Below are 16,321 nucleotides of genomic sequence, written 5' to 3' on the forward strand. Positions count from 1 at the left end.
TCTACAACCGGTAGAATGTTATACGGGCCGTAGATGGCCTTCCATAGACGACTTCGTCAGATTTTAATGAAGGGTATTTGGGTATTTTTTCACCCTTTTCCAGTCTAAGCCTTGAAGTTTTGAGACACAATTAAGTCCCTTATCAGTGTCATTTGACCCTTTCCCCTTATAATCACTCTGAAGACTTAGAGTGAGGTTTCAAGAAGAGAAAAGCTAGGGTTTCAAGAGTATTCATCAAATTCTTGAAGTTTCTTCAAGAACATTGTTCTTTCAGTAAATAAGGCTATTCATAGTGTTGGACTGAGCTCTTCCTCACACCCTACATTTAAATTCAATCAGTAAGAGTGTTAACCTAGTATTTTAACCCAATCCTTTTCTTTAATTTCGAGTTTCTATTATCCTTTTTTATTGAATTCGAATCTCTATCATTGAACTTTTGATTCCTTATATGATTCTAGTTCTTGATTGTTGTTCATGCTTATTTTCACATGAACCCTATTTGAGTTGTTGAAGATTTTACATTGCTATACATTATGCATTATTTTTATTTAAAGTGAAAGTATTTCAAAGCGATGAGAAGAAGAGTATTAAGGGAACTTGAGTGTACCAAGTGCATTACTTGATTTTAAGCTTTCGCATTACTATTCATTATGCATGATTTACATAGTTTAAGTAAGATACAGTATTTTGCACTTCTATTCATTATGCAGGATTTTTAGAGTTTAAGTGAGTTAAAGTATTATGCATTATTATTGAGAATGAGCTTTGAGTATACTTGAGTGGTTCCAAATGCATTATTTGTATTGAGAAAAACATATCTATTTTAAAGAAAACACAAAGAGTTGAGTAAGAGTTTCCAATCAAAGTAAAGTCCATTATGGCTTTAGAGGATTATTTTGAGTTATTACTCACAAATATTTTATTATATGATTGTTATTGGATGTTTTGAGAGTAGTATTGAGCACCTATTTGAGTAAGAGTTCAGATAACTCAAATTTCATGAACTATGTAGCCAGCGTAGTATAGGATCGTGCTATTGGTTTGGGAGACTCCTCACTTCTGTCCTTGATAAGGACTTTTTAGATGGGTCCATGAGTTGCATTTTCTTTCCTTATCCTAGCAAGGTATTGGACGACTCTGGCAACCTGCGCAATATGTTGTATCATCAAGAGGATCATAGTGGTGGTTGTCGATAAAAGAAAATACTATTTTAAGAGTTGTATTTATGGCCTTATTTTATGTATAGACCTTTGAGGTTTTCATTACACTTGCATGCTTTACTTTTAGTCAAGTTATTTTCAGCATTCCTTTCAATTAAGTATTTAGTGTAGTTATGTTTCCTTCAACTATATTACATATCGTATATTTTATGTACTGACGTCTTTCGATGCTGCATCATTTTATGATGCAGACGCAGGTACTCAAGATCATCAACAAACTCTCCATTGAGATCTCACTTCATCAACTTTTGGTGAGGCCTCCTTGCTTTTGGAGGGCTCTCCTTTACAATTATTGTTTTCAGTATTTATTAGTTCTTTTGAGATAGCCGAGGGTCTTGTCCTGGCATCAGTCTTTAGTTATTAGAAGCTTCATAGACACAGTTAGAGAGTCATTTCAGTTATTTTAACTTGCTGGTTTAAACATTAATCCCTTCTATTTCAGAGTTATATTTTAAAGAATAAATGAGATGCTTGAGTTGTTTTAATGCTTTAAATGTTCATCTTATTTAGCTTCTGCATTTGAGTTCTAGTCTTCCGCTAAGCAGTCAGCCAGGACAAGGGTTTGCTTGGGACCAACAATGGTTTTCCAGTTCCAACCATGCCTAGGGTGTAGACTCGGGGTGTGAAAAACTTGGTATCGTAGCAGAATGTTCAAGTGTCCTAGGATGTTTATGAAGTTGTGTCTAGTAGAGTCCTTCTTGTTGGTGTAAAGCGTGCCACATCTATAATGGGTAGTCTACATGACATTAGAAATTGTCTCACTTCTTTCATACTCCATATTCGTGTGATATTGTTAAACTCTATAAATTGTTTTCTAACTCATGCGTTTACACATTTTAGAATTATGCCTCCAAAGCATGCCGTCAGTCAGAGAAACATCACCAGTACTGAGGTCCCAGCTACTACTATGCCTCCACTTTTAAGAATGCAGACTAGGAATGAAGCTCGTGTATCCGACCATGGAAATGATAATGGAACTCAAGAGATACCTGCTAAAACTACAGGGTTCCAACAGACACCTTTTACTCAACCTTCCCCCACCTCTGAGGTAGGGGTTCCAACAGACACCAGTCACTAGCTCCAGTTCCTAAGAGTTGGCAGATGCAAATAGGATAAGTGATTTATTAGGGATGAATCTGCCAGTGTTCACCGGTTCCAAGGTAGAGGAGGATCCCCAGAATTGCATTGACAAGATGTGGAAAATCTTGAAGGCTATGCATGCTACTGAGGTTGAAGGAGTTGAACTTATTTCTTTATAACTCAAGAATGTTGTCTGTGTGAGGAGAGTCATGGTGAATATGCCGAGCCATTGGTTTGGAATAAGTTCAAAAGTGAATTCTCGGACCACTTATTTTCCCGAGAGCTAAAGGAGGCAAAGGTGGAAGAGTTTGTGAATTTAAAACAAGAAGGGTTGTCACTGAAAGACTACAACCTCAAGTTCATTCAGCTATCCATATATGCTTTGGAGATGGTTTCAGATGTGAGATCAAAGATGAGAGAGTTTGTCTCTGGATTGGGCAAACATGTGAAGAAAGAGTGCAAGACCACTTTACTGATTTCGGATATGGACATCTCTAGGCTTATGGTTTATGCACAACAGGTTAAGAAAGATAAGAAGAATGATAGGGAAGAGCATTAGAATAAGATAGCGTAGTCGGAGGACATGAGCCTAGTTAGCAGAGAAATGGAAATGACAATCGTTCGTTCTTCCAAAACATGTCATTTGAGCCTGCACCATCATCAGCAAGTGCACCAGCACCGAGTAATAGAAATAATCAAAGCTACCAAAATAATCAGAACTTCAGAGCTTGATGAGTCGGAGATTAGACTCATTTAAGATCTTTTAGTTCACCAAATAGTGTCCTCGATGCCTTTTTATGGCCATATCTTATACTAATCTGTTGATTTGCAAATATGAAGACTTAAGGATAAGGCAAGGATAATTTAATGCAAAAAGAAGCCAAAAACATAGAAAAAACAAAGATAAAGACAATGCTGAATATTGCCTAATGTGAACGACAACTTGCCAAAAGTGCCATACCATGCTAAAAATGACTGAGTCTTCTGCTAAAAAGTTCAAAGTAGGTTTGCGAGGAATAAGCAACTTGGAGAATCGCCAACTCAGTCGACAAGGTAAGATATGCTCGCCAAAACTATCAGAGAGTTCTACCACAAAGTAAAGAACAACTTGGTGAGTTGACAGAAATTCGGCGACTTGCTAATCATAGGAGGTGAACTCCTTCAGGCTCGCCAAAGGTGTCCAACACCTAAAACTTAAGTAAAACAAAAAGGCGAGAAATGGAAGAACTTGGTGACTCGCCTAGTAAGTAGGCGAGCCTGGCTAATGCCGCTGAATGGGTCCCGAAGTGCAATTTTTACTAGCTTTTGGGAGAGTATAAATTGCTTCAAAGAAAGAGAAAATACACACTTTACTACTCTTTAAACACAGTACTAAGAATATTCTATTGCTTTGGGGTTTTGGCTTGGAAGATTGTGATTTTGGGGGATTTGTGCATTGAGTATCTTAGATTTGAGGTCCAAATCAGGTAAACTGAATGCAACCAATTTCTTTGGTATAATTCTCTTTATTTTTAGTATGTGTAGCTAAACCCTATTGTTCTAGGGGTATGCAATGTAGTCGGATGATAGATTGAATTTGAGTTTTTCTAATTGCTTAATTTTATGTTAATCTGAAGTGGGTTTAATTAGCTTACCATGTTTTCATTTATAAATTGGGGTTGAAAATCAATTTTTGTCTATATTTGTATACTTGCTTGAGAGATTCGTTTGGAGTGGGTGAGCTAATTAATAACCATTGATGAATTTTAATTTCTAGTTTCGCTTGAAGAAGCAAGCTATGTATGTTAAGGTTTTAAATGGGTTATGTGTAGCACACATATTGAGGTTCGAGAGAACTCACATGAAAGTCAATTTTTGATTGAGAAATGCTTATCATGTTATTTTATGATCTAGCCTACCCATTGATGATTAATATGTTGAGGAATAGGATTATCCATGTTTGATATTGACATCCAACTATGCACATCCGTAGAATCCATCTCTTACTTGTTAAAACCCCTTGAATCTCTTGTTAACAATTTGTTAATCATCTCCTAATTGATAATCAAAATTTCTCTAATTTATTTATTTGTGTAAATCGATGAAAAAAACATGAGTTTCGTACATGAGCTTACATCATAAGGTGAATTCTTAAAAACCATTTCCAGTAGGATCGACCGCAATTCCTTGTTGGGTTTTATATCAATAAAAACTGCCTAAACACTGAATTATAAGGTGTGTACTTGAGCGATATAAAAATAGCACCATTGCCGGAGAATGGTACATATATGTTCTCTTATTGAAGTTGCTTAATGAACTATTCTTTTGTTGTTAAATCACTCTTACATAGTTTGTTCTGTTGTTAGATTAATAGGTTGACGACATGAGTAACCATGGAAGCGATTCTGTGAGAAATGAGGGATACATAGATGATGGGGCCAAATGAGAGAGGTTGGCCGAGCTGATGCTATCCGTTTGCCCCCAACTGTAAGGAATGCTACCTTTAATTTCACTGGCACCATGCTTTAATTGTTTCAAATGAAGGGGGATTTATTTAGGGCTGGCTCATGAAGATCCATATGAGCATCTTAAGAATTTTATTGATATTTGCAGTCCCTTTACATTCAACAATGTCCCTCAAGAGTCTATTTATCTGAGATTATTATAGTTCTCTTTGATGAGAGATGCTACTACTTGGTTGGGGGAATTGCCTAGGGATTCCGTTACCTCTTGGGATGAGCGGACTAAAGCATTCCTTGAGAGGCTCTTCCCACCATCAAAGATGTTGAAACTCCTTGTTGGGATTTATATTAATAACGACTACCTATACATTGAATTATGAGATGTGTACTTGAGCGATATCAAAATGGCTCCGTTGCTGGAGAAGCTCAAATCGAAATAGTTGGGTCCTTTTTAGATGATTCGTGTATTTGACAATGGATCTATAGAGGTTGAAAGTAATGATGGCTCAAAGTTTGTCAATGTACAAAGATTGGAATTTTATTTTGAGGAAGGTCCGTGTATTGGAATAATTGAAGTGGTTTATTTGGACGATGTTTGAATGGATATCCACATCGTGCCATGATATAAATTAAGGCGCTTCTTAGGAGGAAACCCAAGTTTTTAGTCATTTTTAACCAATGTGTGTTGATTGTGTAGGTTTAAGTAAAGTACCTACGTGAAGGTAGAGTTGGCCAGAAGGATTCACACTTGGCAACTCGTCGAGTGTATTAGGCTAGTCTATCTTGGCTCGCTTTTCTAAGCTCAAATCCTTTCAGAAACTACAATAAAATTTGCTGAGAAAAGGCGTTGTTGGTGAGTCACTTAACCTATTTGGAGAGCATGTCTTAGCTTGCTTAAATAAGCCCAATCCTGTCAACCGCCTCAATAAATTTTGGCAAAAACATCCCATCTTGGCGACTCACTGACTTGAGTTGGCGAGTCTTCTCCTGTTCTCCAAAGTGCAACCCAAGTTACCAGTCCTTTCAGTCATTATTGGTGAGGAAGATCTCTTTCATAGAGTTGCCGATTGGTCAGAGATGTTAGCCGCTCCTCACCAAAAAGGGCACCAATTGAAAAGCCAGGGTCTTTTGACCGTTTAAATTCCAACCCTTCAAATATTTTTAAAATTTTCTTCTTCCTAGATTTCATATAAACACCTTTGAGTAGTTTTCTAATATTTTCATCATCATGTAGCAACTGCGTTTGTGATTTTGTTTGGACTCAACTTTGCTCCATCTTTTGCCTTGCTTGTATCTTATCATTCTACTTTAAAAGTTGGGCATGATTAGAATTGTTCTCCTTCTAGTTTAATTCACATGTCTCTGTTTATGGGCTTGTAATTATATCGATTACCACATTGATTATAATATTTAAATCATATTTGGATATTCAGTGATGGACATTGATTTTTGTTTTGAATGGTCGCATTAGGGTTTGATTATTGTGGGTGTGTAAGACTCCAGAAGTTGAAAAGTCAAAAAATGGAATTTTAAGGAAAATTTCTCAAAAGTTGCAGTGTTTTGCGTTTCAACTAGCAATGTTGACAGGCCGTGAAGCTCACCATAGGCCATGGAAATGAGCTGGAAATAGGAGATTAAGGGGGAAAGGGTTTACGAGAGGGTCTATGACTCGTGGTGAGAACCACGGACCATAGACTTTCCCGTGGACTTGAACCCTCAGAGGCCCAAATTTTGTTCAGTTCCATGAAGCCCTTTGATTGGCCATTGAAGGTTACATAGACTATAGTGAGGTCCTTGTAGGAGAAGCGATTGGACCCAAAGGAAAGGTTCCCTTCACAATAGAGTCTTTGACCTGTAGAGCCATGCACAGGCTATAGAGATGCCTGTAGAAAGTCACCCTTCAGTCCTCAACGTTCATGAGCCACTTCACGGACTGTAAAGGGCCACACGGTTTATGAAGACCATCTGTGCAAGGGTTCCAACTAATAAGTTTTAGGGGTGTTTTAGTTTTTTCCTATTAGTTCATTAATGTATTCGGATGAGTTTTTTGAGATGAATCCAATTTTATTAACTACCCCAAACCCTCCTAAATCACTCATTCACTTTTGTTAACCCAAAACACAAATCATCTCTCTAAAGTTCTTCCCTCAAGTTCATCTTCTTCCTCAAGCAAGGTTTCGAGATTTCCAAGTTCAATTGCATTTAGGGCTTTTATTGTCCAAGGTATATGTGAATTCATCCATGGAAACTTCTATGCATGGAGTCCCAAGGTTTTTCTTCAATTCACTTTTATGAATTATCTTCTAAGCCCAAATTCTTTTGAAATTGCATTCGGTCAATTCAAGTATTATTTATTTCATTATCATTGATATAAGTACACATGATTCAAGTTAAATTGCATGATTTCAAGTTACGTTTCATAGACACATGACTTATGCTATTTTCAAGTATGAAATTATAGAATTATGATCATGAATTGATAAAAGATATGAATGATTTATGAATGATTATTAAGGACTTATGTATGACTCATGAAAGTAATGAATGATGATGAATTATACTTTCAATGATGTTTCAAGCAAGTATAAAGGTTGTGATAGGTTTTTATCACACACTCATGTTAGAGATGGTGAATGATTTCTCACCGACTCACGAATTCATAAAGGCGAATGATTTGCTTGTATAAATCATCATATTAATGAGCTACTCTTATGATTAATTTATGATGAGGATTGGTATTTACTATTTTCTTTGCTAATAATATTAATGGCTATATTTTATGAATTTCATTGAGATAATGACTAAGCACCTAGAGGAGTTTGAGGTGGGGTTCGATCTAGAAGCCCAACTAATGGCCCAAGGGAAATCTAGTAGCAACCTCTAGCACCTAACTATGTTGCTCGCCCAAGTTTGAATTTATGTCCTAGCTAGTGGATCCACAAATATCTCAAGTTAAATATGTTCTCACAAAGTCTACCTTGGTAAGTATCCCCTCTCTTCTAGAAGTGGGAGTTACATCGGATTCTATGTTATATATCGCATGATCTTTTATATTAGTTATAGATTCTATCCCATAAATGTATCTAATGGTATAAGTTCTCATGATGTTTGTGATGCATTGACCACATGATTATGCTATTCAAATGCTTTCAGGTTTTACTCATGTTTTAAAGATATTGGTCATGCATCCCATGTTCATATTGTTTATTGAAACAATTTTTTTTCATATTGTTTATGTCTTATTATCATTATGAATGCATGCTTCTCACATACTTAGTGCATTCTATGTGCTAACATATATTTTTTGCCTACATTGTATTATAATGTATGGTCCAACGAGCATCACACACCTTCTACTCATGACGAGTTTGAGTACTATTGTCCTATTGTTGTTGATTCCTCATGATTCTAGGATGAGACATATATATTTTTATTACCCATATGACTTTTACTTTCATATTTTTGGTGATCTAAGAGATTGTCTTACACCCATATCTAGGTGAGTAGCTGCATGTTAGATGTTAATGGAGTCTATGCTGTCATGTTCTTTTGAAATTGCTTTCTCTTTTATTGAGATATTTATATTGGAACTTTTATTCTGTATTTATAATTTAGCCTTATTGCTTTATTTGCCTTATGTATGCTTATGTATGATATGCTAAGAGGCTTGGTTGGAGTCCTTTGGAATTCTAATCATCGTGTCACACTTAGGGTCTAGCTTGGGTCGTGACAAACTTGGTATCAAAGCACAAGGTTTAAGGTGTCCTAGGGAGTCTAACATGACATGTCGAGGGGAAGCTTGTTCATTGGTGTGAAGTGCACCACATATATGAATAGAAGGCTATGAGGCATTTAGAAAACTTCACTTCTTTCATCATTCTTGTGTCGTACGATAAAGTTAAACACTAAGGCTTTTCCCTCTAACTCTTTGTCCTTGCAATTTCAAAATCATGCCTCCAAGAAGAATTCCCATGAGAAGAAATATCAAAGAGGAGCAACTAGCTCCAAATGACCCTTTGAATAAGAAAGTCTCTCATGTGGAATTTTGAGATGCATTTCAAGAACTTGCCCAAGACGTAGCCGCTCAAGCTAATAGGGAAGCTATTGCTCCCGTGAACCCAAACGTGGGCACGATGGGTAACCAAGTTTGTGACTTCACCCGCATGAACCCTACTGAGTTTCACAGCTCTAATGTGGATGAAGATCCACAAAAATTTGTTGAGGGTGTTGGTAAGATTGTGGATATCATGGGCTTTAGCGTAGTGGAGAAGTCGGACTTAGTGGAATATCAACTCAAGGGGGTTGCACAAATTTGGTATGATCAATGGAAGAGTGAAAGAGGTAGAGATGATTTTCCCACTGATTGGGAAGAGTTCAATGGTGCCTTCCTTGATCACTTCTTTCCATTAGCGTTGAGGGAAGCTAAAGTGCAAGAGTTCATCAATTTGCGACAAGGTAATATGAGTGTGATGGAGTATGCCCTCAATTTTACTAAAATTTTAAAATATGCTTCTTTCATGGTTTTCGATCCAAGATCTCAAATGAGGAATTTCATCTCGGGTGTGTTGGATTTGGTGGTAAAGAATGTAGAACCATCATGTTAATCAAAGATATATACATCTCTAGGATCATGACTCATGCCAAACAAATAGAGGAGGAGAAGCTAAAGGAGAGATCTAGAAGGAAATCCAAGGGGACTCGACCGATGGTGGTTAGTTTTTATATAGTAAGTCGGGTAATGGTGGCCATCCTTAATTTCTCCAAAATTACTCTGGCTAAAATTCTTCAAACACTCTAGCTTCAAAGTTCGATAAGGATAAGGTTCCTAACCCTAAGGTTTAAGAAGGAGCTTCAAGTGGCTACGTCATCCCCAAGCAAGAAGTGTGGAAGAAACAATAAAGGAGAATGCTTGGTGGGATCGGGTGCATGTTATAGGTGTGGTAAGACAGGTCATCATGCAAAGGATTGTGAAGGTGGTGGTCGACCCCAAGCTCAGACTCAGGCTACAGGCCAAAACTGATTCTATGCTCTTCAGACTAGGCAAGATTTGTAGGAGTCTCCCGATGTGGTGACTGATATGTTAAAAGTCTTTGAGTTTGATGTTTATGCAAAATTAGGTTTGAGTGCTACTCTATCATTTGTTACTCTTTCTCTTGCTATGAAGTTTGTTGTTAGTCCCGAAATCTTGTTAGAACCTTTTTTGGTTTGCACTCCTGTTGGTGATTCAAGTATGGCTAAAAGAGTCTATAGATGTTGTCCAGTTTCAATTTTCCATAAAATCACCTCTATGGATCTTGTAGAGCTTGATATGACCGATTTTGATGTTATTCTTGATATGGATTGACTTCATGCATGTTATGCCTCTATATGTTGTAGAACTCATGTGATCAAGTTTTAGTTTCTTAATGACCTAGTCATAGAATAGAAAGGTAGTAATTCTGTATTTAAAGGTGAATTCATCTTGTGCCTTAAAGCTCAGAAAATTATTTCTAAAGGTTGCATATATAACCTAGTTTGGGTTCGGGATACGAATTATGAAGCCCCTACTCTTAACTCAGTTTCAATAGTTAATGAGTTTTTGGAAGTATTTCTTAATGATCTCATAGGTATCCCTCCCAAAAGGTAACTTCAATGTTGATCTTCTCTTGGATACCCAATCTATCTTGAATCCTCCTTACTATATCGCCTTGACAGAACTAAAAGAGTTAAAGGATCAGTTGAAAGATTTATAGGCTAAAGGTTTCATTAGATCGAATATCTCTCCATGGGGTGCTCTAATTCTCTTTGTTAGAAACAAAGATGGTTCTCTTCGAATGTGTATTGATTATCTTCAGTTGAACAAGGCCACTATTATGAATAAGTATCCCATTCCGAAGATTCATGACTTTTTTGATCAACTTCAAGGCACAAGTTACTTTTTAAAGATTGATCTTCAATTAGGTTATCATCAACTCTGAGTAAGGGAATGTGACATTCTGAAGATGACTTTTAGAACTCGGTAAGGTCACTTTGAATTCTTGGTTATGTCTTTTGGACTAATAAATGCTCCTGTAACTTTTATAGATTTCATGAACAGGGTGTTCAAGTATTATTTGAATATGTTCGTTATTGTGTTCATTGATGATATCTTGGTTTATTGTTGGAGTGAGGAGGAGCATGCTGAACATTTGGGGATTGTGTTTCAAGTCCTCAAGGACCGTCAATTATTTGCTAAGTTTATAAAGTCTGAGTTTTGGTTAAGCTCAGTTGCTTTCCTTGATCATATTGTCTCTGGTGAAGGTATTATGGTGGATCCTAAGAAAATAAAAGCGGTTAAGAATTGACCTAGACGGTTTATTGAAGGATTGTCTTCCATTACATCTCCCTTGACTACGTTGATCCAAAAAATGTGAAATTTTAATGGTCCGAGGCATGTGAGAAAAGCTTTCAAGAGTTGAAATATAGGCTTACCTCTGCTCCAATGTTGACTTTACCAGAAGGATCCAATGATTTTTGGGTATATTGTGATGTTTCAAGGGTTGGTCTTGGTTGTGTTTTGATGTAAAATGGTAAGCTGATAGCTTATATATCTAGGCAACTTAAGGTGCATGAAAGGAACTATCCTACCCATGATTTGGAGTTAGCGGCGGTTGTGTTTGGTTTGAAGATTTGGAGGCACTATCTTTATGGTGTCCTGTGGATGTGTTCACTGACCATACGAGTTTACAATATGTGTTCAACCAAAAAGACTTGAACCTTCGACAAAGGAGATGGCTTGAATTGTTGAAGGATTATGATATGAGTATGTTGTACTATCCAGGTAAGGCGAATGTGGTTGCTAATGCTCTTAGTAGATTGTCCATGAATGGTGTTTCCTATGTTGAGGATGAATAGAAAGAGTTAGTTTGTGATGTTCCTAGACTAGCTTATTTGAGTATTCGCTTAATTGATTCAGAGGATGGTGTTGTAGTTGTATAAAATGGTTCTGAATCATCTCTTATGGCGGATGTTAAGGTAAAGCAAGATAATGATACTACTTTATTTGAGTTGAAGAAAGCGGTTGCCGAAAAATCCATTGAGGCTTTCTCCCGGGGGAGATGGTATACTTAGATATCAAGGTCATTTGTGTGTTCCCGATGTTGATGGCTTGAGGAAAATGATATTGTCTGAAGCTCATAGTTTGTGGTATGCTATTCATCTGGGTTCCACAAAAATGTATCAAGATTTGAGGGAAATGTATTGGTAGAATGGAATGAAGAAGGATATTGAAGAGTTTGTGGACAAAAGTCCTAATTGTCAACAAGTGAGGTTTAGCATAAAAAATTGGGAGTGTAAGATCCTGGAAGTTGGAAAGACGTAAAACGAGGATCAAAAGATGAAACTCCAAAAAACCTCAGTTTTGGCACTAGGTAGTCTTCATGGGCCATACTACGAGTCATTCAAAAGATCACATGCCATGAAGAGCCACCGTGGTTCAAGTCTTGTGTCTTGTGTCACAATCCTACCCTGTAGGCCGTGACTAATTCCTGAGATGGGCACTCGTGTACATATCTGTTAGACATCTTCAAACTGAAACCAAACACAATATGAAGGATTTGTAAAAACAGGACGTCATCTCAAGCGTTACATACATATAACCTGTCTCCCGAGGAATCACAATCAATTAAAACCTCATAATATACGAGTTGAAAAGGTTGTCACTACATATAATATCCCAAAATACAAGTCATATATGCATAACCAAACACATATACACACAACCCACACATATGTGTACAGACTTCTAAGAGTATCAACAGTATCATATGACGGGACAGGGCCCCACCGTACCCCTGAATTAAACATATATATACATCTAAAATAGGTCTATACCAAATGTCTAGGCTCCGAGACAAAGGAGCACTCTAGGATAGCTGAATAGGAATCCTAGGCTGGCAGATCACCGAAGCTAGTACTTGTACCTGAGGGCATGAAATGTAGCCCCCCTATGGAAGGGGGTTAGTACAAGATATGTATTGAGTATGTAAAGCATGAAATATGATAGGAAAGATCATAACTGAAGTAGAGAGCCCATGAGACAAGTATGATAATCAAGAACTCACTGTACCTTTGCCTTATGAAGTAAATCATGTATATCATTATCATATACCATACCTAGCCCATTATGGGACTCGGTGCCATAGTTGTATCATCATATTATTATATCATCATATACATATACTATACCATACCCGACCCTCTAATAAGGGACTCAGTGAATAAAGTCGTATACACGTATACCGTACCCGACCGATCATGGGATTCAGTGCCATAACCATATCATTGCATCATCATATCATTATATAGCATACCCAGCCCTCTAGTGAGGGATTCAATGGATAATATAATAAAGCTGTGCACGATAACATACCTAGCCCGGGACTCAATAAAAGATATAATAAAAGTATGTACGAGCAGAGTATCATGAGCAACCATATACAGTTAAATCATCATTTGAGACTCAATAGAATAATCAAAATGAACCATTATTTGAAAATCAAGACAGTAATAATCTCAAGTACCTTTTGAATGTCACTATGGACCATATCAAATGGAGACTCAGGAATCATAGACATGTATCAAGATAATACGAAACAACTTATGGAATCAGAGACATTTGTCATCATAGAGTCTTTAGGAATAGGAGCTTATACATCCAACTACTATTCAACATATAGAAGGGTTATACAACCCACTTTTGATACATGGGAACATCTATTTAGCTTCTCTAGAGCTACCATGTAATCTATGACGTTATCAAATAATCCTAAGGAAGAGAGGATAAGTCCGTCCCAAATTTTGCATAAGCTAACTCTATGTGAGTAGTGATGGTTGGAAATAGGTTTGGAAGGATTGGAAAGGAGTTGGAAGCCAAGTAGTGAGTCGTGGTAATTGAACTACTTACGTAAGCTATTAACTTGGATGTCTTACATAATTAATCTACTTGAGTACATATCGAGCTTAAGTAGTAAAGATTAAATAGGTTCTTAAAGTGAGACAAGGTTACAAACCCACGAAAAAAAAGTAAGTAGGTGATGCACCTACTTAGAAAGTGGGCCCCACCGATCTACGTGGCAGCATCTGGTTGGAGCATGGAGGGGATGGACCTATAGGAGCTAGACATGTATCACCCTTAGGGTTGGACACGTATAGGGGCTAGACATGTTTCACCCTTAGGGGATGACACGTGTCACTCTTAAATGAGGTGTATATAACCCTAAGTTATGACTAATAACAAGTCATTTGTTCATCCTTTTCTTAACATTAACTTAGAGAAAACTAGAGAGAAAAAAAGAGAGTTCAAGCCATAGCAACTTTCGGCCATGGATGAAAAAAAAGGAGGGCTTCGAGTCTTTCACCGTAAATTATTCTCTAAGGTAATTTCGACCCATTGGAAGGTGATTAGCTACGTGGGTTTCATTTCTTATCTTTAAACTTGAAGAATTTTTGAGAGAAAAGAGAAGAGAGCTATAACTAGGGTTTGCAGCAAGGTAAGCCCTCTAATTTTGATCCATAAATTAATTATCTAAGGTATTCTTTGATTAAGTAACGGTGTTTAATAGCGTAAACTAATTATTTGGGCAGCAAGGAGGTTAATGTGAACCTACAACTTTCGACAAGTTTCGGAAGCTCATTTTCTAAGGTACGATTTGATTCCCTCTTTACACATTTTAGTAAGAGTTTAAACATGTTGTGGGTTGTAAATATGGACTGGAAATATGAAATAATACCCATTACTTTTGAAAGGTGTCGAAGTCGTGTAGGGGGCTGTTTTGAAGCTATTCTAATGGGTTAAAGGTTTGCTAGTGTTGTCGTTAGTATGGTATTGTATTTGGAGGTGGTTTGTATATGTTGGAAGGATGGAAACGTGTTTAAATATGGGTATAAGTGTTTTTGGTTGCAGCCATGTTGTGCTTCTTTCCGTAAGGTTGTGATTTTACGAAAGAAAGATTGAAAACTGTATTTTAATGCCATAGTTTTGAGTGAGCTGTTTGGAGCTTGTATTGAGTAGTATTGAAGTAATTTAATTGTATATGGCTGCTGGTTGTTGTTATTGGTATGGCTGTACTACTTGGAGGTTACTTGAAATTTTAGATAGGGCAAGTTATAGAGGAGGTGCTGCCCGATTTCCGTTAACTTCTTAACTAATCAACATACTAGTCGAGAAGTATGAACAAGTCGAAGTCTATTCATAATAGTGTTACTTTGGTGTTAAATAGGTTAAAGAAGTAATGAGGTGAGCTTGGTTACGGTTGATCCATAAAGGTATGTAAAGCTGTCCTTCTTTTTTTTCGGCATGTCTTAGCCATAAGTGGTTTGTATATGAAATATGGGGATAATTCCATTCATAAAGCTCCGAGTATGATTCATGCCTCCTATCCACTTCTTGATGTTAGAACTCTTACAATAATTGAGTTATTGCCTCTCAAGTCTTCTATATGATAGAAAGTAGTAAGTATGTAAAGCATATCCCTTCTTTTCTTTTGGCATGTCTTAGATATAAGTGATATGTGATATGAGCTTTGGGGTAATTCCATTCATAAGTTCTGAACCTGATTCATAATCCTTATTCACTTCTGGATGTTAAAACTCTTAAAATAGTTGAGCTACTACCCTCAAGTCTTCTATATGTTGAATAATAATGGGATGTATAAGCTCCCATCCCTAAAGACTCTATGATGACAAATATCTGTGATCCCATAAGCTATTTAGCATTTTCATGTCTATGATTCCTGAGGCTCCGTTTGATATGATCCCTAGTGATATTTAGAGGATACTTCGGATAATTCCTACCCTTATCTTTAAGTGATAGTTCACTTGATTACTTCATTGAGTCTTAGATAATGATTTAAATTGTGTATGGTTACTTACTACTCTGCTCGTGTATACTGTAACTCATCTTTCACCGAGTCCCAAGCCGGGTATGTTATCGTGCACAATTTTTCTATATTGTTCACCGAGTCCCTCATTAGAGGGCCAGGTATAATATATATGTATATGGATTGGGCCGTACGTTCTTTGGCATTATATTACTATATAAGGATCGGGCTGTACATTTCTCGATATTATTTTACTATACAAGGATCGGGCCCTACGTTTCTTGACATTATTATATATATATAGGGATTGGGCCATACTTTCCTTGGCACTAATAATTATGATACCGGTATACAATAGATTCACTGAGTCCATAATGGACCGTATATGATATATGATATGATCATGCTTGATTTGATTTCATAAGACACAAGTACAGTGATTTCTTGAGTACCATACTTGTCTCCTGAACCTCTACTTTAGATGTGAGCTCATTTATGATATGTTATAATTTATATACTCAGTACATATATCGTACTAGCCCTCCTCTCCTTGGGGGCTGTGTTTCATGCCCGCAGGTACAAAGACATATTTTGGGGATCCGCCAGCTTGGGATTTCCACTCAGTGATTTAAAGGTGCTCTATTATGTAGGAGCCTAGATTTTGGTACTCTTATTTGATGTATATATTTGTTTATGCAGGGGTACGATGGGGGCCCTGTCCCGCCATATGATACCATTGATA

This window comes from Solanum dulcamara, chromosome 1 (genome assembly GCF_947179165.1).
Source record: "Solanum dulcamara chromosome 1, daSolDulc1.2, whole genome shotgun sequence".
NCBI lineage: Eukaryota > Viridiplantae > Streptophyta > Magnoliopsida > Solanales > Solanaceae > Solanum > Solanum dulcamara.